Raw genomic sequence first — 24,622 nt, 5'->3', positions numbered from 1 at the left:
AGGAGAAAAAGTAGAGGATGATGCTTTTTGCCCCGATTCTGCAGTTCTTAACATGGAGCAGAGGAGGATCCATGCAAACATAATTGGATTAGTCTCACTGGGTGCATGGGTGCATGACAGACTGCAGGATGTTCCAGGGCTATTTGGATCACACACATACCCTGCCCCCATAATAATTATCAACTTCTTAAAATATCAGATTTTTGTCCTTACTCAGCCCGATAGATAGATAGATAGATAGATAGATAGATAGATAGATAGATAGATAGATAGATAGATAGATAGATAGATAGATAGATAGATAGATAGATAGATAGATCCTGTGCTGGCTGGGGATGGAAGTTGTAGTCCAAAAACATCTGGAGAGCACCATGTTGACTATCTTTGCTGTAGACCATGCTGAAGCTGCTTAGGATAGAAATGTCAAACAGTGAGGAAAAGTGTGGAGGAGGAGGGGAGTAAGATATGCTAAGCAAAAGAAGCAGATGCTGTGTTTGAAGAGAAACCTGACATGACAAATCCTGGCATAGAGGTAACATAAAGAGTCGAGGCTCCGGTGAGCTCTCCACTGATGCCAGGCTGAGAAATGCCAACAAACAAATCTTTCTTATGACAGAAAGCCTTTCTGTATTCTCCTCCTCTTTTCACAATCTTGCTTGTTGTTATGACAGAGAATTGAGCAAGCGGATTTTGATAGTTGGGATTTTAACTGTGCCAGGCTTTGATTATTTATGGATCTGGAAGTCACACTCTCATGTGGGTGGTATTAACATTAGCATCAACATATTAATAAATATGAAGTGTAATTATACAAACTGCATAGAAAATGTGTCTTTGTGCCACAAAAAAGTACAAAAATAACAAGTCGTAAGTGCAGCAATTGTGGGAGGAAACAGCAAAGCAAGCAGTTTATAAGCTGATTGGCTTTTGCTCACTGGTTGAGTGGGAAATATATGGTGTTTTGAGCATCATATCTCATGTGCTAGCTTACATGGTTCAGTAGTTACTTCCAAGGTCGCAAAGTTCCACCTGATTTACTAAATGTTACTTACTTGAGATGCTGGTAGTGCATGCTGCATGCTTATTTATGTCTTCATAAGTATACAGTTATAGCCATTTGTTCCCCAATACATGTCTGAAGTAACAGAGAGAAATTAAAAACATCACTCATTCAGTATCCAAAGTGGCCATTTTGGTCACTGAGGGAAACGGCTTTCATTTAGAATGCTAGAGAGAAATGCAGAGATCAGCAGAAGCCAGAAACAGAATGGCGAGTGTCTTGTTGGTACAAAAAAGGGCCCCTGAATTATTGTTTTTACATCTCCAAAATGTGTGAGAAGATCAATATGGCATTCTCCACAGTCTTCTTCTCAAGGCAATTTAGAAATCTTATGAATCTAGAGTCTCTTTACAGGCTGGAGTTCCGATCCACTAAGGTTTGTGGCAGGCCCTGGGAGATGGGGCTCCAACAAAGACTGTCTCATTCTGTTCAGCTCTGAGAAGAAGAAAAGGATGCAGGCACCTTTATAGAAAGAGAGCAGACCACATGTACAAGGGTTCTTTGGGAGCATCATGCATGCAAGGGCTCAGGATCAGGGCACTAGAGCACTGAGCCTAAGTTCCAACCTTTCCTCAGAATGGTCACATTGGCAACATCAACACTTATCATTTAGATATTTTATTTATTCAATATCAAGGGTAACCACAACACTTAAAACCAACCACCACAAAGACACACTGAATGAAAACTGCCTCATGTTGCTTAAACTCTTAATCATCAAAGCTTATGGTGCTTTGGAGCTATGCTCAGGTTTGGACTTTGGTGACCCTCCAGAGCTGGGATGGGGAACTTCTGGCCCATATGCCCAATCATGCCTGCAATAAATTCCAATTTGGCCCACAAGGCTATGTTTAACAAGCCATGTCCGCCTGCCCCACATCTCACTTTATATATAATGTCAGGTGAGGACCAGGTAAGAATGTGGTTACAAAGGAACAAACAGGAACTAAAAGTGAGTTCCTGATTACTGCTTTGCAATTGGAACTGAAAGTGAACCTCATAGGATCGGCTATGGTAAGGAATTCCTTATTGGGAGATGCCTAGTGCTATGGAGGGGGCTTGCTCCAATCAGCTGTCAGAAAGTCCACTTTGTCCATTTGGGGGCACTGTTTGGATTCAAACTGCACCTGCAAGCTGACTTCCAAGGGGCTCACTGTAACTGTTGATTGGTGGTTACAGTGAGCCCCTTCGAAATTTGACAGATAGGTGGGGCCACCCATCTGTCAATCACCTGACATCATTGTCATCTCCTGCCCCAGAGAAAGGAGTTCCACAGTTGTGGAGCAGTTACTAAGGGTCATATCCTGGGGATTTTATGTACAGCAAAATAATGTTCATGGTGGAACTTATGATATAATATAAAGGAGCAGGCTGCCATTAAAATATTGACAATTACAGGACTACCTTAGCTCCACCACACATCTGCTTCCCCAACAGTGGCAGCTCAGTCAGGATGGGAGGACAGTGCACAGTTATGTTGCTGCGGCTCTATATCATCTCTGCTCTCTCCCTCCACACCTGAGCAGTGTCCCCGTCCGCTACCATCCAAAATGTCAAACAGACGAGGAAAAAGAGATACTGAAGACCCCAGACAGCAGCAACTGTGGGGGGGGAGGGAGGTGGGTTGAGTAGCTTCTGTTCTAACATGGCATTTCAGGTAGATGGGGATGGGGACAGATGGAGCGGGAGTTGAAGCATACAGCCCAGGTGACATCATGGCAGAGGGGCTCAGTGGTTTTTCTAACAGCAGATTCCTGTTGAGGAGAGTGGGAGGTGGCTGCTGCTGCTGCTGCCACCTCCTGTGTGGCTGCCTCAGAGCTGGGTCAGTCTATAGTGATACGCTGTGGGAAGCAACAGCCTTTTAACATGCTGTAGGTGAAGATGGAGGTGAGTGGGCAGTTGTTAAGAAGAGAAGACCAAAGGCTGGTGGGGTGGGGGAAGAAGGAGGACTCGACTTGCCTGGTTTACGGTGCGGAAGGAGAGCTCCTTATGCCCTCGGAATAGCCATAGTGGCCTGCCAGTCCCCCTTCTACTTTTAAAAAATAAATATATAAAAAATAAAAATAAATATTTAAAAAATAAATGTATTTCTGATGAAACAAAAAAGTGATTATCTTCCACACCACATCACTTTACTTGTGCAACAAATGTCTACATTGTGTTCATAAACATTATTGCAAACTACATGTGTAATTTTATTTTGGGTTTATTTTGTGGCCACTAAATTTATAAGTTATGAAAATACTGGGTTTCCACATTCTGTTATCCAGATCCCGGAACATTTGTTTTTAAAAAAATTATTATATATTTTGCAATCAATTGAAAAAACGCTTGCAAGGGGCGGGGGGAGAACTAACTAAAACCCCACGAGAGAAAACGGACCAATGCGCTTTAAGGGGTGGACAGAAGGAAGGTCTCCAGAAATCTCAAAGCACACATGTGCTTGAGTTGTACAATTTGTAAATGAACTTTTACATACTTCTGGGGGGTCGGGGAAGAGAATTAAAACCGTGAGAGAGAAAACGGATCAATGTGCTTTAAAGGGTGGAGCAGCACAAAAAAGTGAATGAGTGTAAACTGTTCCAGGCCCACAGGTATGGATGATGAAAAACCTAATTTTTAAAGTAAAGTCAAGAACAAACAGATCAGGTATGGGCACCATGAAGGTGGTATAGCACAGTGGGGAGGAGAGCCTGGCTGAGAGTTCAAATCCCCGTTCATGTCTCCTGGGTGTCCAGGGCCAGCTAAAGATCACCCCACAGTGAGTGGCTCAGGGGATACGTGCCCTGCCACCTGTGCAGCTGTGGGCAAGCTGCATAGTCCCAAAAAGCCCAGTTGCCCCCCAGCTGGCAGTTGCGGACAAGTAAGGGGCTGGCTTGTGCAGCTGTGGCAAGCTGAGCAGGCCCTAGCCAGCTGGGGAGGACTAGCCTCAGAGGGAGGCAATGGTAAACCCCCCCGAATACTGCTTACCATGAAAACCCTATTCATAAGGTAGCCATAAGTCGGGATCGACTTGAAGGCAGTCCATTTCCATTTTCATGGGCACCAAGGTCACAAATATATCACAGGATATAAATTCAGAAGAGCAAAATTACCACAGGCCAAACCACAAGTGCCAAAGACACTTGAAGAGAGACACTGCTTACAAGTGCCTGTACGCTAATGCTAGGAGCCTGCGAACCAAGATGGGAGAACTGGAGTGCTTGGTCTTAGAGGAGAGCATTGATATAGTGAGCATAACGGAGACCTGGTGGAATGGAGAAAACCAGTGGGATACGGTTATCCCTGGATATAAACTATATCGGAAGGACAGGGAAGGACGTATTGGTGGCGGAGTCGCTCTATACGTGAAAGAAGGCATTGAATCCAGCAAGCTCGAAACCCCAAAAGAGGCAGACTCCTCCACAGAATCGTTGTGGGTGGTGATACTGTGCCCCAGGAGGGACTTAATACTGGGAACGATCTATCGTTCCCCTGATCAAAATGCTCAGGGAGACCTTGAGATGAGATATGAAATTGAGGAAGCATCCAAACTAGGAAATGTGGTAGTAATGGGTGACTTCAACTACCCGGACATAGACTGGCTGCATATGTGTTCCAGTCATGACAAAGAAGCAAAGTTTCTAGATATTCTAAATGACTATTCCCTAGACCAGTTGGTCATGGAACCGACCAGAGGGACGGCAACCCTGGACTTAATCCTCAGTGGGGACCGGGACCTGGTGCGAGATGTAAGTGTTGTTGAACCGATTGGGAGCAGTGACCACAGTGCTATTAAATTAAACATACATGTAACTGGCCAATTGCCAAGAAAATCCAACACGGTCACATTTGACTTCAAAAGAGGAAACTTCACAAAAATGAGGGGATTGGTAAAAAGAAAGCTGAAAAACAAAGTCCAGAGGGTCACATCACTCGAAAATGCTTGGAAGTTGTTTAAAAACACTATATTAGAAGCTCAACTGGAGTGCATACCGCAGATCAGAAAAGGTACCGCCAGGGCCAAGAAGATGCCAGCATGGTTAACGAGCAAAGTCAAGGAAGCTCTTAGAGGCAAAAAGTCTTCCTTCAAAAAATGGAAGTCTTGTCCGAATGAAGAAAATAAAAAAGAACACAAACTCTGGCAAAAGAAATGCAAGAATACAATAAGGGATGCTAAAAAAGAATTTGAGGAGCACATTGCTAAGAACATAAAAACCAACAACAAAAAAATCTATAAATACATTCAAAGCAGGAGACCATCTAGGGAGACGATTGGACCCTTGGATGATAAGGGAGTCAAAGGCGTACTAAAGAACGATAAGTAGATTGCAGAGAAGCTAAATGAATTCTTTGCATCTGTCTTCACAGTGGAAGATATAGGGCAGATCCCTGAACCTGAACTAACATTTGCAGGAAGGGATTCTGAGGAACTGAGACAAATAGTGGTAACGAGAGAGGAAGTTCTAAGCTTAATGGACAATATAAAAACTGACAAATCACCGGGCCCGGATGGCATCCACCCGAGAGTTCTCAAAGAACTCAAATGTGAAATTGCTGATCTGCTAACTAAAATATGTAACTTGTCCCTTGGGTCCTCCTCTGTGCCTGAGGACTGGAAAGTGGCAAATGTAACGCCAATCTTCAAAAAGGGATCCAGAGGGGATCCCGGAAATTACAGGCCAGTTAGCTTAACTTCTGTCCCTGGAAAACTGGTAGAAAGTATTATTAAAGCTAGATTAACTAAGCACATAGAAGAACAAGCCTTGCTGAAGCAGAGCCAGCATGGCTTCTGCAAGGGAAAGTCCTGTCTCAGTAACCTATTAGAATTCTTTGAGAGTGTCAACAAGCATATAGATAGAGGTGATCCAGTGGACATAGTAGACTTTCAAAAAGCGTTTGACAAGGTACCTCACCAAAGGCTTCTGAGGAAGCTTAGCAGTCATGGAATAAGAGGAGAGGTCCTCTTGTGGATAAGAAATTGGTTAAGAAGCAGAAAGCAGAGAGTAGGAATAAACTGACAGTTCTCCCAATGGAGGACTGTAGAAAGTGGAGTCCCTCAAGGATCGGTATTGGGACCTGTACTTTTCAACTTGTTCATTAATGACCTAGAATTAGGAGTGAGCAGTGAAGTGGCCAAGTTTGCTGATGACACTAAATTGTTCAGGGTTGTTAAAACAAAAAGGGATTGCGAAGAGCTCCAAAAAAACCTCTCCAAACTGAGTGAATGGGCAGAAAAATGGCAAATGCAATTCAATATAAACAAGTGTAAAATTATGCCTATTGGAGCAAAAAATCTTAATTTCACATATACGCTCATGGGGTCTGAACTGGCGGTGACCGACCAGGAGAGAGACCTCGGGGTTGTAGTGGACAGCATGATGAAAATGTCGACCCAGTGTGCGGCAGCTGTGAAAAAGGCAAATTCCATGCTAGCGATAATTAGGAAAGGTATTGAAAATAAAACAGCCGATATCATCATGCCGTTGTATAAATCTATGGTGCGGCTGCATTTGGAATACTGTGTACAGTTCTGGTCGCCTCATCTCAAAAAGGATATTATAGAGTTGGAAAAGGTTCAGAAGAGGGCAACCAGAATGATCAAGGGGATGGAGCGACTCCCTTACGAGGAAAGGTTGCAGCATTTGGAGCTTTTTAGTTTAGAGAAAAGGCGGGTCAGAGGAGACATGATAGAAGTGTATAAAATTATGCATGGCATTGAGAAAGTGGATAGAGAAAAGTTCTTCTCCCTCTCTCATAATACTAGAACTCGTGGACATTCAAAGAAGCTGAATGTTGGAAGATTCAGGACAGACAAAAGGAAGTACTTCTTTACTCAGCGCATAGTTAAACTATGGAATTTGCTCCCACAAGATGCAGTAATGGCCACCAGCTTGGATGGCTTTAAAAGAAGATTAGACAAATTCATGGAGGACAGGGCTATCAATGGCTACTAGCCGTGATGGCTGTGCTGTGCCACCCTAGTCAGAGGCAGCATGCTTCTGAAAACCAGTTGCCGGAAGCCTCAGGAGGGGAGAGTGTTCTTGCACTCGGTTCCTGCTTGCGGGCTTCCCCCAGGCACCTGGTTGGCCACTGTGAGAACAGGATGCTGGACTAGATGGGCCACTGGCCTGATCCAGCAGGCTCTTCTTATGTTCTTATGTTCTTAAATCAAATAGTGAAAATGTGGATTTTGTGATTAAGTATGGATGGGCCCTGTATGTGCCAAAACCCTGACCCATCCTGAAGCCCAACCTCGATGCATGAATGACGGATATTGATACTTGGTACCTTGCTCTGTCAGACTGACTTTGCTGGAGCACTCTGTGACTTATTTGTCTCATGAGGAGAGAGATGTTAATGCTTTACAGGTCATAAGTGAATATATTGTAAGGCCTGTACTGTGGATTCTATCCTGCCTGTGCATTAAATCAGGGAATTAAAATCCTCATAATTAGGATCATTGTCACTTTATTCAGTGTTTGGCTTAGTAGTGTACTGAATGTGGCAGTGGTGGAAGAATAAAAACAGCCCAAATGTAGACGTTTATACTTCTGTATCATATAAACCAGTTCAGTGGAGCTGACCAAAGAGGCAGAATTTCTTCAGGTGCAAAATTATCCAATAAATCAGAGGCTTCATGCTGAGATGTGCTAAGCATTCCTAATCATTCCCACTGAGATCATTGGGAGGAGAAGGTGCTCAGAAGCCTGAGCCCACAGAAGATTAGCAGGTATTTGAAAGATGGGGAGAAATGCCTGTTATCCATTCTAAAGCAGGTGTGGGGGAATTTTGGTGCTCCTGATGTTGCTCAAGTACAATTCTTACAATCTCTCGCAGGGATGCCAGCATGATTTTCTGGGTCTGGTATACTGTAGAAAGATTGGGACCACTACTGTACTCGCAAAGAAGATACAAATTTGCATATACTTTATGTTACATACAAATTTGTACCCTCTGTTGCAGGTGGCGGTGGAGCTTTCTCCACAATTTTAGTTCCATATCACAAAAGACGTATTCTGTTTAATATCTGCCTGCCACATAGCTGTTCAAGGCATGAGAGCCCTACTCTCTTTTAATGTCAACCCTAAACCATGCAAAAAATTCAAGTTTCATGAATTGTAAACAAGTTATTTTACTGCAGGACTTTCATAAGCTGATCTTAGGCTGGCAATGCTGCATTACAGTGCAAGACCAGGTATGGTATTTGAGATGGACGGGTTTGATAGTAATTTGAGATTTAGCAAGCACTGTTTGAATAAAAAGAATGTTTTTTTTAAAAAAGCAAACACTGTATTAATTTGCTGTGATTATTTATTCATACTTCACAATAACTACAGCAATTTTTTTCTTTTTTGTTGTTGAGCAAAGAAGAATTTAAAATCCCCACTCAGCCATGAAGCTTACTAGGTGCCCTTGGGCTAGTCGCTATGTCTTAGCCTAGCCTACCTCACAGGCTTGTTGTGAGGATAAAATGGAAAGGGGGAGAGCCATGTACACCACCTTGACCTCTTTGAACAACAACAAAAACCCATTTCCATGTTTATACCATCAGCACCAACCCACTCCCAAGAACCCTCTATATCCTCCCCCCTTGGGTGGGAAAACAACAAATCATCCCTCCCTGCATATTGATGCTACAATCATCTTGACCAGCTCTCCTCCCTGTCCCTCTCTGCTGCATTTCCCTAGAAAAAACAACAACATGTCAAGAGATTGGATAACAACAGCACTCCAATTATGAAGCACACAGAGAACATTTCTCTTCCACTCTGCTCCGCTAGTGTTGTAAAAACAACTAAACATTGGGGCACTTGACATATATTAAAAATTAACATCCATAACTGTATAATCTGTAATATAGCACAGGCAGAAAAGAGGGAATGAGTCACTAGAAATAAAACACACACACACACAAAGCCAGGAAAGCAGGCAGCCCGCCCACCCTGCTTTGATTTATACATTCTGCTCCTGTTTTTTTATAGCAAATAAAAACCATTTTGCCAGCTACCAACTCTCATCCAAACCTACCCCACATGGCTGTTGTGACTATATAGAAAGAGTTGTAAACTGGCTGCAAAGTGGGACTTAGTGCTTGCAACATAGGCATCACATTTTGCTTCCGTTAACCACCACAGTGATGCTTCTCTGTAAAGGAACATATTTTGTTCTCTTCCTCCCCCCCAAATTAGTATGCCTCCAGGCTTCAACCAGTTTGTTGTGTGTTTAGATGTTAACTCCCAATTATTTATTTATTTATTTATTTATTTATTTATTTATTGCATTTATATACCGCCCCATAGCCAAAGCTCTCTGGGCGGTTTACAACAATTAAAAACATTAAAAACAAATATACAAATTTAAACACCACATTTTAAAAAAGCAATTTAAAAACACGTGCTAAATTGTAATAATAAATTGTATTAAACTGAGCTTCCTCTCAGGTTGGTGCATTGAACAGAGCCTCTCACTATGAACCCTTCTCTGCCCCTGCCTCAAAAGGAGGTTTAGGCTACTTTAAGCCCAATTAAACACAAAAATACTTACTTCTGAGTAGATGTGTATACCATAGGATTCTTTAACATCCCCCCCCCATTTACTGTGTAGTAGGATCTGCAGAAAAGAACAGAGAGATTACAAAGAGACAGAAGCCACTAGCCAGAAAGAAAAGTGCAGGGGAAAGGGAAACAGTAGCTCTTTAGGACCCCAGGGATTCCTGGTGTCTGAACAACTCATCAGTCACAGCTCTGATTTCACTCATTGGCTAAAACACTGAAAGGTGGGAGTGTCCAGTCTGGCTCATCTCACAAAAATCATGGGGCGAGGGAGCTGACATTTTGCTTCATAACTTTCTTTCTAGGAGGGATTGAGACTTTTTACAAAAAAATAAAGAAAGATGACAGTCTGGGGCCCATGTTGGCTATGGGGCCTAGTACATCTGTACCCCTATTGCCCTCCTCTCAGCAGCCCTCCCTGGCCATTAGCCATACTTTCTATGGCTGATAGGAGTTGTAGTTCAACAACATCTGGAGGACCAAAGGTGGCGAACCTGTGGCCCTCCAGATGTTGCTGGATTACAACTCCCATCAGCCCCAGCCAGCTGGTCTGGAATGATGAGAGTTGTAGTCCCATCAACATCTGAAGGGCCACAGGCTCCCCACCCGTGCTGTGAAGTAAGACAAACAGGTTGAGAAAAAGGCTTGGGTTCCTCAGACACGTCAATAATCATAGTTTGAAAATGCCAGGCAACAGCTTACCAACAGCACACTTTTTCTAATGAGCCTCAGCTGCAGAATGAAACCAATTCACAGCTGACTTCTGAAATATTCATGATGGTTCAGTCCACTGAAAACACAGTTACAGCATCTCACATAACTAAACTCTTCCAATGCCAGTTGATACAGGTGGAGTCTTCTATCCTTCTGAGCACAACAAATATAATGACCCAGAAAGAGATGGGAAGAGCTTTCTAGTTTCACTAAAATACACACAATCCTCCCCTTCAAAAATGGGGGGGGGGAACACCACAGGTTTGGCAACTTGTTTTTTTTTAATCTATGCTTCATCTATGAAAGGTCTGTCACATGAGAACTTACTGAACTATGATAGGAGTTTGAGCTCTACCAGTTCCAAAAGCTTTGCCAACACTGCAGGCCATGCCAGACATGAACAAATGCTTCATCTGCTACTACTGTGGCATGACAATATCATCTTCTGTCAAAGTGCACTTAGCCTATGACACCAAAAGAATTCTCTGGACCTGTCACAGATACTGACAGATTCAGGTTAGTCCAGGTTCCAGTGTGCAAGTGGAACACCTAATCTGCCACCAAATTCCACTCTGAGTGTCATTTGGCAACATCCCTGTTTCTTTGCTTCCTGCACCTCACTGGATCTGCATCCTTCTTTTCATTTATTGGGAACCTTATCCTGTTTCTTCATGAAAATGGAAATGGACTGCCTTCAAGCTGATTCCGACTTATGGCGACCCTATGAATAGGGTTTTCATGGTAAGCAGTATTCAGAGGGGGTTTACCATTGCCTTCCTCTGAGGCTGAGAGGCAGTGACTGGCCCACGGTCACTCAGTGAGCTTCATGACTCTGTGGGGATTTGAACCCTGGTCTCCCACTATGCCACACTGGCTCCTGTTTCTTCATGGAGCTTACAAAATCAAGCAAGCTTGAATTTCACCCCTATGCAGGACACTTTGCTCTTCAATACTTTATGGAATGAGTGTCTCAGAGAGAGAGAGAGAGAGAGAGAGAGAGAGAGAGAGAGAGAGAGAATATTTTAAACCCCCCTCTAAGCTCGTACCAATTTGCTACAGAAAAGTGTTTTTCAACAAGGAATCAAAGCAGTGCATTAAAAAAACCTAACAACAACCCTACAGCTCTGCTGCCTGAATTCCAGTAGGGTTAATCAAAATGTTTTGGCCTTTACGGTTCTTGCATCTAGCTGTTCTGTGCACCGTACTTTCAGCAAGCCTTTAAAACGGCATTTCTTCTCACCAAGTGTTTTAGAGGATGCTTTTTTCTTTTTTGTCTTTTTTTTAAAGAAAATCATAATGCAGAGTAAATCCCTTCTTCCATTTTACCAGAGTAAGGCTTTGGCATGGTTCCTTAGTGCTGACACTACCTTCAGGTGCTTCAGAAATTGAATCTGTGTTCAGCATGATGCCTCAAAGGAGGTTACAACAGCAACAATGGATAACATCCAGACAAATGCACAGAATGTCAAGATAATTTTCATCTGTTGTAACAGGGGCAATTTACAACCAGGATTGGCACTAGACAGCATTTGCTCTCAGGAGGATTGTCTGGACTACAGTGGAGAACAATGAGGGGGGGGGAATACATCCCACTACTGTATCATTTGTATTGGCTTTGAAGGAAGCTCTTGCAATGAAACACAATGGGATTGTTTCTGCTCACAAATTTTAAAATGGTAGTACTCCTAATAACCTCTAGCACAACTGGGAAGAGAAGCACTGCTTTTCTTTCTAGTGATTGCTTGTGTGATTCTTGTTAGTTTACAAAGAGCTTGTTGAAAGTAGGGATGTTGGAGAATTCTGACAAAAATGGAAACAGGAGTGGAAATTGCCAATGTTCGCTTATTCATCCTACGTCTGGAATGGACATCAATCCAGCAAATACAATTGGTATTCATGTTGTTTTCAGTTGAACTGGTGCAGAATGGAAACAGCACTGCATGCCACGAATACAGGGAGGAATGGAAATCAATGCCTTCTTACATCCCTAGCAAAGGCATAAAATGTCTAGGTGTTCATTCCTTCAGAAGAACCTCCAGAGAACACAAGCAGTCAGCAAGTGATGGCAATCTTGTTTAAATGAGAGTTGTTTTCATAATTGGCTTTTGGATATTTATCAGAGTGGTTCTTCTTCCATTGCCTCTTCCAGGTCTCTTGTGAAGGGGAAAGAAGCATATATCTCCTGCACTTCCTGATGCAGGAAGCATAAGTAGTCATTGTTACTCCTGCTTCTTTTTCTTATGGGCCAGTGTTTCTTCTTCAGTTGCTGTAGTCCAGTTTGCCCACCACCACCACTCCCCAGGAATGCAGGCACGAGGCAGTTATATGGGATTAAAGGGTCATGGGTTTGCTAATAACAAATCAGATAAAAACCAAAATTGAAGTGCAGATAGTACAACTGGACGGCTGGTGTAAGTTGTCCACTGGTTCCTACCAGGGTAAAAATCACCTGGCTCAGGGCATGGGCCAGACAATTGGCTGAGCCATGTTCTTCCTTTCTTCCTTCTGAAGAACATCTGAGGGGGCATCATGAACAACTCTGTCCCCACTGATCAGTGTTCAGTGGGGTATGCCCATCAGAACCCCAATGACCATCCCCTTGTGACCTCAACTGAAGCCAGCCAGCAATGAGGTGGTTTGGGGGGGAGTGGCGGCTTCCCTCATCTTGCAGGTGCTTGAAGATGCTTGCTGTTAAATTTAGCATACCCGTTCTTTCCTGCCTACACTTCCCACAAGTCATGACCAATGCCAATCAGCCAATTAATGACCACAATACAGACAGTATGAATGAGGTAGAGGGGACTAAAAGGCTAATCATAAAACCCCTCCAAAAAATTCCTACTCAGACTTCCAGCTAAAGCCCATACTAACCTCCTCACTGTTGGAATGTGATAGTGCAACTCAGCTTGAAGCCTAGGAAGGGACTGCATGCTACACGGGGAGTGGAGAGACAGAAGTCCTCCTAGATTCCTAGACGGTTCTGATCACTGTCACCTAAGCTGACCTTTCCTTCCAGGTATAAATGGATACTCTCAGGGGAAACTGATTTCCGTTCCTGCTCCTTCTCTGATCTAAGTCTTCCTTTGTTCTTGCCAGTATGGCCCCCTGAGAAAAAACACAGATGCACCAGACATCTCTTTTGCAGCATCTCTTATCTAGTTAGTCAGATGTAGTTCTTTTCTATCTAAATGTATTTATAAAATAAACTTAGCTTGTTATTTTTCCTATATCAGAGCCTCAGTGTAATTTCTACCAAGCTAACATGTAGCTACTTCTTAGTGTTTACTGCACTTGCTTAATTCCACAAAATATCATCATAATCCGTAGATCCTCACACTCATGGCCTGTTCCCAAGGCCCCATGGCTACAGCAACTGCCCAGGCCTACTACCACTAGCTGCAGCTGGGATGCAGGAGGATGGCAGCTTCAGAGGAGCAGGGCCCTGGCTGGGGAGAAGGAAGCACAAAGCCACAGTGACAGAGGTAGCCCCAAGTGGTTGTCATAGCAACAGAGACTTGGCAACAGAGCACGAGGCCTGGTGGGGAGGTAATTGGGGAGGGGGAGTTTGGATTCAATCCTGTGGGCTTCTTCTTTGCATGTTCTTTCCCTGAACTTGCGAAGGAGCACCCTGCACCCCACAGCGTGGAGCCCACCTGCTTTCGGTCTGGGGGGGAAGCAAACATAATGTCTCCCCCCCTTTCCTGACTATATGTTTAAATATTAGTCCCACCCCAAATTGATTTTGGTCTGGACCCATAGCGGGGAGGTGGTCCCCAGTGTGGCCCAATCTGGGGGACCCAGACTGGGGCCTGCATTAGGATGAGTTACTGTGCTGAAAGTGGTGTGGTGGAGATGGCAGCAGTGCCTTTTATTATTATTATTTATTATTATTTATTAAATTTATATACCGCCCGACTAGCAATAGCTCTCTGGGCGGTGAACATAAAATTTTATCTCAGCATCAACACCACCTCCACCTTGCCCTGTGTTCCAAGTGTTGGGATGCAACCATGCACCCCCAACTTGTGATCTTCATTCTAGAGTCACATGGGTAAGGCAAATCTGCTCTCTGCTAAATGCAGCAGAGCAGCGTTGTAGTCCATTTCATATGAATGAGGTATCTTTCTCCTTTTGGTTCTTCTAACCTAGGATTGAATGTACCTATTCTTTTATTCACTGGACTTAAGCAAGTTCCCCCTAAGTTAGTAGTACACACACACACAATCCCACCCCTGCTCCAATTCTGTATGATGTTTAACTGCATGTGTGTCTTAAGATATTGCCCCCCCAATTTTTCACTATTTACTTATTCCATTTCACAGAAGTCCAAAAATCTTGTACTTTCTGGACAGTGGGTGTGTCTTACTTCTTGATGGTTACTTTTTTTTTGGCTAATAGCTTTGCTCTTTAATTTTCTGACATACGCTAACATTGTTAGAGAATCAAATCATGAAGGTGACTCATTGATCATCATACATCACCCTTGTTGAACATGGTTTGTTTTCATCTTAATATACTTTTGCATTTGTATACATTAAATTTCCTTCATATTCTAGAATAAACTCACTCACCATTTCGATCAAAATTTATACTACATAATACTGGCACCACTGGAGATTTTGCTGGACTGATTTTGATTGTACTCATCTCAGATGTTTTAATCAAAGGTGATTTGCTTACAATATTTCAAACACATTTTCCAATTTATCCACAAAAGGACTTATACATTAACAGAGCTATAAGATTATTCAGTTTGTATGTCAACTGTAAGTGTATCATAGAACCATTCAATTAACCACTGTAAGCTGCTAGCATAATAATGCAATTGAATGTTTGGCATTTCTGAAGCTCCCTTATTTTCATCATGCTACAAAACAAGGTCTTTAATCCTAAACCTTTTCTTCATTCAAACAAAATTTCTAAGTAACTGCCACAACACTCTCAGTTGGCCCTTAGTAATGTTTGAAAGAAAAACATTAACAGTAATTGTAGCAGTATTGCAATCAATGAAAGCTAGATTTAATTTCTGCCACCTCTCTTTCTGAAGTTTCACTTTGGTGTACTATTTTTCATAATTGCCCTTACATCATGTAACAGATTATTTTTGTTCCAGTGATCAACTAATTAATTTTTAACATGCCAAGTTTTCTGGTTTTGGACATTTGTCTCAACTATTTCCATTTCACTTCCCTTCTCTAAACCTTGCTATTTGACTGTATGTATTCAGTTCATTTCCCAACACACCTTGATTGAATTCAGTGGACCTGTTACAGTTATTTAAAGTACTTACTGTGTATCCCATCTTTTTATTTTAAAACATCCACAAGGCAACTTCCAATAAGGATAAAACAATAAAGACATAAAATATTAACACACTATGAAATACAAAATAGAAAATCAATAAAACATCAGGGGTACACAATATAAAACAACAATAAATACCCAATAGAACAGCAAGCAATATAGATCCATGTCACTATTCATTAAAGCACAGATCAGAAAAAAACCCTAACCTAACTTGGAACGTTTAGATCAACAGAGGAGGCACCAGACAAACATCTCTGAAGTGGATGGGTATGTCACAGCTGGGCACTAACTACCACACAGACAATCCTGTCACCAGCCTCCTAACCTCCAAAGGTGAGGGCATTCAGAGAAGGATCTCTGAAGATTATTTTAATGACAATCTGGGAACAGGCAGTTCTATAGATATCTAGATCCCAAGACATAAGGAGCTCTAAAAGCCAAAACCAGCACCTTAAATTGCATTCAGAAACACACAGGAATCCAATGGAGATGTTGGCAAGATATATTCCATGCAACTAGTTTCAGTCTACAGCCCAGACATCTCGCTGTGCCAAGGGAAATGTGCAAGTTCAGCTGTGGATTTCACAGAGACATGTGAAGAGAGGAAGCACAAATTACTGGCAACTTCTGTGTACTGTGGAAGACAAATTTCTCCCTGGTGATGGAGTTAAGCATGGATGTGCTTCCCCAAGTTATTATTAAAATGTGCATTTCTAAAAGTGTACAAGGATAGCCAATCCTATTCCTTGCAAAACAGAAATTAATAATCATTCTGGGTTTTTCAGCAGTCTCCATGTCTTTTTCAGTGGGGAAATCTTATTACGATAGCATCTTAGGCATGTGACTCATGTGCAGAAGCAGCTGCGTGATTTTAAAAATGTAGTGTGTAAAGTGTTTTGAAGAAGCAATATATACCATTGCAAGCATGCTCACTGGGTATTTGCCCTGGGCTTTGGTGCATCTTGCATATAGCTTGACAATTGAAGGTGCTTCCTTATTAAAATATTTTAATGGCTGGAGGCTACCCTATTGGAATTTGAGGCAACAGTTTAATTATTTTGGCTAGAGAAGGGAGTAAGTTTGGGATTTGGGATAGCTGTCTAGCAAGAAATTTGGGGTTGGCATGGGGCTGGCTGCTGCTGCTTTTGGGAGACTGATGCTCCCTACTTACTCCTGTACAGTGTGTATATCTGAAAAACAAACAGATACTGGGGGTGAGCAATGGCTGGGCAGGGCCCTCTGTGTCACAAGGTGAATTGGGGTGATTTAGGGATCCCCCCCTCCTGAGTTGAAGCATGATGTCAATAAACTGTCCCCCAAGTCAGATCTAGGCCCCAAAGCCTTGTGTTGCTCTGTTCTTTCTGAACTTTTATGTACCTTATAGCATATAGCTCCATGTTTTATTATTTGTGTTTTTCTGTGTGTCCAAAATGTTGCCTGTGAAGCACTGAAGAGCTCTGGGTTTATTTATTGTTTGTTAAAGTACAGCAGCAGAGGGTTTCTGTCAAGTTAAAAGCTTCATTTAAGTTCTTAGGAACCCTACATTGCTCTGTTTTAACAAAAAGACACCCTCCCCCCAAAAACAGAGTTCTTCAGAACACTGCAGGTAATATTTTGCACAGCCTCACATTATAAAGTCTATCAGAGGACACAAATAAGCAATGGAAAGGTAACACTGATGTGAAGTTATAAAGTTTTTTTAAAAATGTACTGGCCACTTCTTAATTATTTTACGATAAGAGAGAGTCAGACACAAACCCCTGATCCTCCCATAAAAGGTAAAGGTGTCCCCGCACTTGTAGTGCGAGTCGTTTCTGACTCTTAGGGTGTCTTGCGACGTTTACTAGACAGACCATATATATGGGGTAGGATTGCCAGTTCTGTTCCTGGCCTTTCTTTACCCCCCAGCATATGCCGGGTACTCATTTTACCGACCACGGATGGATGGCTGAGTGGACCTCAACCCCTTTTACCGGAGATTCAACTTCCTCCTTCCGTTGGAATCGAATGCCGGCCATGAGCAGAGCTTCGGCTGCGTTACCGCCACTTACCACTCTGCGCCACGGAGGATCTTCGATCCTCCCATAGGGATTATGAAAGAAAATGTGCTTCCCTCACAAAAAGCCACTGAACCTATTTGTCCACATTTTGGCAGGCCGAATCCACTTTGGAAGGGCTCTTGTGCCTGACAATTTCATCCACTTTGGCCAACAGGTGGAAAAGCTATAGCAATTTCTAGATGACCCATTACAGTGAATGGGAATACAGAGCTTCATTTTGTACAGAGTGGCTTGGAATTGAAACACAGGTTAAAATAGAGAGAGAGCACAGAGTGACTCAGACATAGATCAGAATTTATTAAAAGACACAGATGTAGATACAATTACAAGGTGAATCTTGGGGCCTGTGCACACCTTTATGGGATACTATATAAGAATATAAACTCACCGTGCTTTCTCTACAAAAGAACAGTGACCCTGTAATGTCTGCCCCTGGGATTTCTTCCTGCTTAGGCAAGAGAGGAGCTGAAAATGATACATAGCTGAAGGGAGACTACATGGAGGTGCTGAACTAAAGACCACATTCTGGGACCAGCCTGCCTAAAGAGTCCAAATGCACATACTAGAACTCATGCAGGAAGAAGCTTAGTCTCAGGGAAAGCCAGCAGGGTGATTTCTGTTTAACAAGTATACCAACTGTACCCTTATCTTCCCTGTATAAGCCATGAGCTTTTTTGTAAGCTCTCACGACAGTATTTCTTACAACTTCAGACACACAGACAGCTCCAAAGCTGAAGAACATGCAGCTAAAGAATGGAACCTGTTTTCAGATTTGGCAAGGATATCAAGAAATCAGAGCAAAGGGAATACTGTGCTTTCAAGAAAATGAAGGGAATGGCTTTTCTTTTGAAATCAATGTTTTTGATTTTCTATTTCTCATTCAGATTGCATTCTTTTAATTCTCAAAACCAACTGCTAGGTAATTATTTTTTTTGCATCACTGCTACTTACAAATAACTATTTTATTTTTCTGTTAGCAGACACTTTGGGTTTAAGGTGGAAAATGTAAAAAAAGAAAGTCTCTGAACCAAAGTAATCCCATCAGCTGTTCAGTCATATGTTGAACCCAACTGGATTTATTACTGCTGAATTGGCTGTACAAAGATTTTAAATGGGCTATAGTGGTGATACAATGCACACCCACATGGGATCTCTTCTACTTTATATTTATTAGGTTGTGTCTATGCTTGCACCCAGCCATTGCTGCTGCCTGGTGTCCATCTGCCTGATGGCTGCTGCCGCCACTGCTGTCTGTGCTAGACACAGATGCAAGGACTCCATTCAGCAAGGCTCGGTGGTGCTATCCAGTGTCCCTGCCACATTCACATGTCCCACTTGCATTGCTCTATATGTGAGTAGCATGTGCCTATGGCAACATTCTGAGGATTTTTATACATTAGGAGTGAAGAAACAGGGATTCCACAAGTGAGACATGCTTCTGCTTTTCATACCTGATATAACATGCAAAAGGGGAGTTCATGCCTCTTCTCCAAGGTGAGACGTATATAACAGCTTCTACATTATCTTCAATCTCTTGTTGGCATACACAGCGTCAGGATGAACCAGAAGCTTGAGCGACCAAGAGAAACACAATGATCTATCTTTTGTATTGTTTGGTGTGTTGAAGTTGAAATGTGGAGATTTAGGTTTAACTCCCTGCTTTATATCAGGAGTGGGGAGCCTTTTTTGACACCCTTCCCTTTTTGGCAACCTTCTATGAAGGCCACATGTGCCAGTGGTCATAGAATCACAGAATAGTAAAGTTGGAAGGGGCCAATGGGGGTATGGGCATCAAGTCCAACCCCCTGCTCAATGCAGGAATTCAAGTTAAAGCATCCCCGACAGGTATGGTGGGCAGAGCCAGAGGCAAAAGTGGGTATGCAAGAGATATAAGTTTTACCTTTGTACAGTAGGCTAGTTTCTAGACACATTCACACACTTCTCTCCATCCAGACAAGCAAGAGACATTATCAGAGTCCTATGACAAATTCCAGTCAGGCAAAAAAAACAAACACTTGAGGTGGGAAGCAGGATCAGTGAGAGTTCTGAGGGCAAGATAGAGAGGCCTGAGGTTCCCCATCCTTGCTTCATAGACTCTTCAGATTGTCATCTGTCTTTTCCCCTTCTTAGTTCAAACTAGAAGCTTGCAGATGTTATTCGGTGGAAAGGGAAAAGAAGAAGAAGAAGAAGAAGAAGAAGAAGAAGAATTTAGAGCCCATCCTTTCTCCCAAAGGAGCCCAGGGCAACAAACACATCCAGAAAATAATAAAAAAAAATAAAAACAGTTTAAACATTCTAAAAACAGTTATTGTTAAAAACATGCTTTTAAAAAAAGGTACAGTTAAAAACATTCTAAATACAGTTATTGTTAAAAACATGCTTTTTAAAAAAAGGTACAGTTAAAAACATTCCAAAAACTGTTAACAGTGAAAAACATTATTTCCCCCAGTGATCTCTAGGTTGCCAGGAACAGGTTCCTTCCAACAGTCAAATAAAATCACTGTATATGCTCAAAGGCAATTCATCTTTTAAGGATGTAGACCTGAGCCCCCAAACTGAAAACTGATTCTGAAACTAAGTCCTGATTTAAATTAAGCCATGTAGCTCAAGGCTGACAGCCTCCCTACATCTCATTTTCATGTCCTTTGGACTACAATTTTCTAAAGTATTTGTAATGAACCATGTTTGGAGTTTTGCATTTAGAGGAGTGAGGATGAGGAGATCACATGGAGAATGAAATGTTGAGGAAAGCGAGAGGTGAGACTAGAGAATGCCAGTTGGGAAGTGACAGTTGACAGTTTGGAGAGGGAAGAGGGTTGAGGGTAAAGGGTTTAGGAGATTACTAGTTCTAATCCCATTCATCCCAGACTATGGTTTACTGTGAATTTGTTTCCATTATTGCTCAGATAAGTACTCTATAATCAATCCTGGGTAATGGTCAGTGAAGCAGACATGTCTAAATTGTTGCTATTTTGCAGATGGGGTTCAATTGCATATTGACATATTCAGGTCACACAATTAAAGCAGATTTGGTGCTCTTGCATAATGAACATGCTTTCTGCTAAAATTAGACTTTTTGTGATACAGAAAGGGATGAGAAAATGCACTGGAAAATGTGGTATAACAATTGCTTGAAGGAATGTATTTTATCTATTTATTTATTTATTTGATTGATTGATTGATATTTCATCCTTTCCCCAGTAGGAGCCCAGGGCGGCAAACAAAAGCACTAAAAACTTTAAAACATCATAAAAACAGACTTCAAAATATATTAAAACACAAGAACCATTAAAAACATATTAAACCAAAACAACTTTAAAAACATTTTTTAAAAAAGCTTTAAAAACATTTTTAAAAAGAAGGTTTAAAAATATATTAAACAGCAATTTCAACACAGATGCAGACTGGGATAAGGTCTCTACTTAAAAGGCTTGTTGAAGAGGAAGGTCTTCAGTAGGCACCGAAAAGATAACAGAGATGGTGCCTGTCTAATATTTAAGGGGAGGGAATTCCACCACATTAAAGGTCCATTTCCTATGTTGTGTGGAACGGACTTCCTGATAAGATGGTATCTGCGGGAGGCCCTCACCTGCAGAGCTCAGTGGTCGACTGGGTATAGAAGGGATAGGATGATCTTTCAGGTATCCTGGTCCCAAGCTGTATAGGGCTTTGTACACCAAAACTAGAACCTTAAACTTAGCCTGGTATCTAATAAGTAGCCAATGCAATTCTTTCAGTAGCGGAGTGACATGTTGGCAATGCCCTGCTCCAGTGAGCAGTCTTGCTGCCACATTTTGCACCAGCTGCAGCTTCCAGACCAACCTCAAGGGTAGCCCCACATGGACCGCATTGCAGTAATCAAGTATGGAGGTTACCAGTGCATGGACAACAGTGATCAGCTGTGTTACCATCCAAAGTTGGTGAAAGGAACTCCTAGCCACGGAGGTCACCTGGGCCTCTAGCAACAAAGATGGATCCAGGAGCACCCCCAGACTATGGACCTGCTCTTTCAGAGGGAGTACAACCCCATCCAAAGCAGGCAACTAACCAATTATCCGAACTTGGGAACCACCAACCCACAGCGTCCCCGTCTTGCTAGGATTGAGAGTCCGTTTATTGGCCCTCAACCAGCCCACCACAGAGTCCAGGCACTGGTCCCGGGCTTACAGAGAAATAGAGCTGGGTATCATCAACGTACTGCTGACACCCCACCCCAAATCTCCTGATGACTGCTCCCAAGAGATGTAGATGTTAAACAGCATGGGGAACAACATGGTACCCTGCGGCCCCGCACAGCACAACTGCCAGGGGCCCAAAATACAATCACCCAATATTCTCTGAAAATGATCGTGGAAATAAGATCAGAACCATTGTAAAAAAGTACCTCCAATACCCATCTCACCAAGTCGGCCCAGAAGGATACCATCGTCAGTGGTATCAAAAGCTGCTGAGAGATCAAGTAAGAATAACAGGGTCGCACTCCTCCTGTCCTTCTCCCAATAAAGGTCATACATCAGGGCGACCAAGGTCAATTCAGTCCCATAACCAGTCCTGAACCCAGACTGGAATGGGTCAAGATAATCTGTTTCACCCAAGTGTACTTGCAATTGCTAGGTCACGACTCTCTCAATCACCTTCCCTAAGAAGTGGGTATTTGCAACAGGGTGGTAGTTGTTGCAAACCAATGAGTCAAGGGTGGGCTTCTCCAGGAGTGGTCAAATTACCGCCTCTTTCAGGGTGGTTGGAACCACTCTCTCCCGCAATGATGCATTGACTACACCCTGGATCCACTCGGTCAAACCCCCTTGGCAAGTTTTAATAAGCCAAGAATGGCAAGGGTCGAGAGGACACATTGAGGGCCACATTGTCGCAAGCACTTTGTCCATGTCGCATCAACTGAAACTGTTCCCAAGAGGTTGCATCAGATGTTGCACTGGAACCTCACTGGGGACTATGGTAGATGTGGATGTGGCATCAAGATTGCTATGGAGGCAAACAACTTTACCCTCAAAGTGCCTTGTAAACAATTCACAGTGGGCCTCCGAAGGGTCCAGTACTCTATTTCCTGGAGTTATATAACCTTCGTGCAAACCCTATGGAAACAAATCAGAAGGAATGCTCAATAAGCAGGTCATCTGGAAGTGACCTTAAACACCAACCCATACAAACACCTTCCCCACGTTGTACTCTGTGCTGTGACAGTTTCATTTTTCATCACCACACGCCTCATCTTGATTAACATTTCTGGATAATCTTCAGTGTGATATCCTCCATGATTGAATTTAAACCAATTGTATGCCACTTCCTTCATGTGAATTAAATGATCTTAAAAATCCAAGAGTTTTGCCTTAACAGGCTAACTGTGGTGTTTTCTTTCCTATATATCAGCACAAACCCTTTCTTGCTGTGAAATGACCCTATCTAACCTTGTTAGCAATTCATCTGATACCTTGTTTTCTTGCAGGGCTACCATTCAGTCCTTAAGGCAATAAAGATTCCCCCCCCCATTTAACAATACAATATTCAGTATTAAACTTGAATTGGCCCAAGGCAAAACAATTTAATGGAACATTGAAATCAATGCAGTTTTCACCTGAATTAAAATTGGCCCTCAGAGTAAAATCTGCCCAGCATTATACACTAGAATAGACTATTAGTGCCAAGGCTACTAGGGTGTCAATCTACCTCTTGAAAGTATTACTGTTATTTCAGAATCAGGGAAGAGGATTTAATGGAATTCTCACAGCCTTTCTAATATTGTGCATCAGCTGGGAACTTCAGTCAGCATTAGTGGAGTTTTTACCACTTTCCATTTATATAACTCTAGCCACAAATTTGTTTTACTTTATCTGGTGACATTCACAACATATGTTCTCAAAAATGCAATTTGGTACTAAAAGACAAAATAATAATAATGACTAAATGAATTGTCTGTATTCATAGGCAGTGTGTCTCTAGTCATCAGATGTTGGAGGAAACATCCGAGGGCGGCGGCTTCTTTGTTATTGTTATTAATTCATTTTTTACAGCATCATAAATTAAGCAATATAATCAAACCATTACAACATTTAAAACCACTAAAAAAAATCACAATTCAGAATATATATGATTTCCATCCATTGAGCACATCACCCTTTAGGTACTAAATGCCTTAATAAACTAAAATGTTTTAAAGTTTATTTGAAATAACAGTGATGTGTGTGTGTGTGGGGGGGGACAAATGTATTTTACGAGAGAGCGAGATCCTGATGTGGATCACTGCCCCCTGGGCTATCACTGTTATGCCATAGATGTGAACTTTAGGCCAGTTTTAGACTCTGAATGCTAGATTAAGGGTGTGTACCCTCCAAATATTTAAAGCACATGTCTTTCCCCAAAGTCTCCTGGGAATTGCTGTTTGTTAAGGCTGCTGGGAATGGTAATTCCCCAGGATTCTTTGGAAGAGTCATGTACTTTAAATGTGCTTTAAGTAGGCTATCTGTACACAGCCTTAATGGGCCTTTTTTGTCTGATCCAGCAATGCCACATCATATTCCTATGAAACTTTCCACTGGTACTTTTTTAACCTGTTGGGACAGCTACTATTTTCATCACCCTCTTTTATCTTTTCCTTTCAGAGGTGCCATTGTAGATGCAGATATGTCAAGAACTAGGTTAAATGACTTGACTTGTGTCAAGAGAGGGCTTAAATTTCATTTCCTAGGTGTCAGGACAAATTGTGTTTAAAAAATGGACTCTCAGCCTACAATGCTACTCCAATGGCTGCATAAGAAAAAATTATACCTGAGGGCAAGACCTTAGCATTCTTGACGAGATAGCTATTTGCCAAAATTACTCTCTTAAAGTTTAGAAGATAAGTGCTATACCCTTTGGTCAAGAAGAAATCATTATGTGGATATTTAAAATCCTTCTCATACAATACATAATCTGGTGCATTTCAATAACGT

Source organism: Rhineura floridana, chromosome 4 (genome assembly GCF_030035675.1).
Source record: "Rhineura floridana isolate rRhiFlo1 chromosome 4, rRhiFlo1.hap2, whole genome shotgun sequence".
Taxonomy (NCBI): Eukaryota; Metazoa; Chordata; class Lepidosauria; order Squamata; family Rhineuridae; genus Rhineura; species Rhineura floridana.
The sequence above is the reverse complement of the archived record's forward strand: the minus strand, read 5'-3'. Positions refer to the sequence as shown.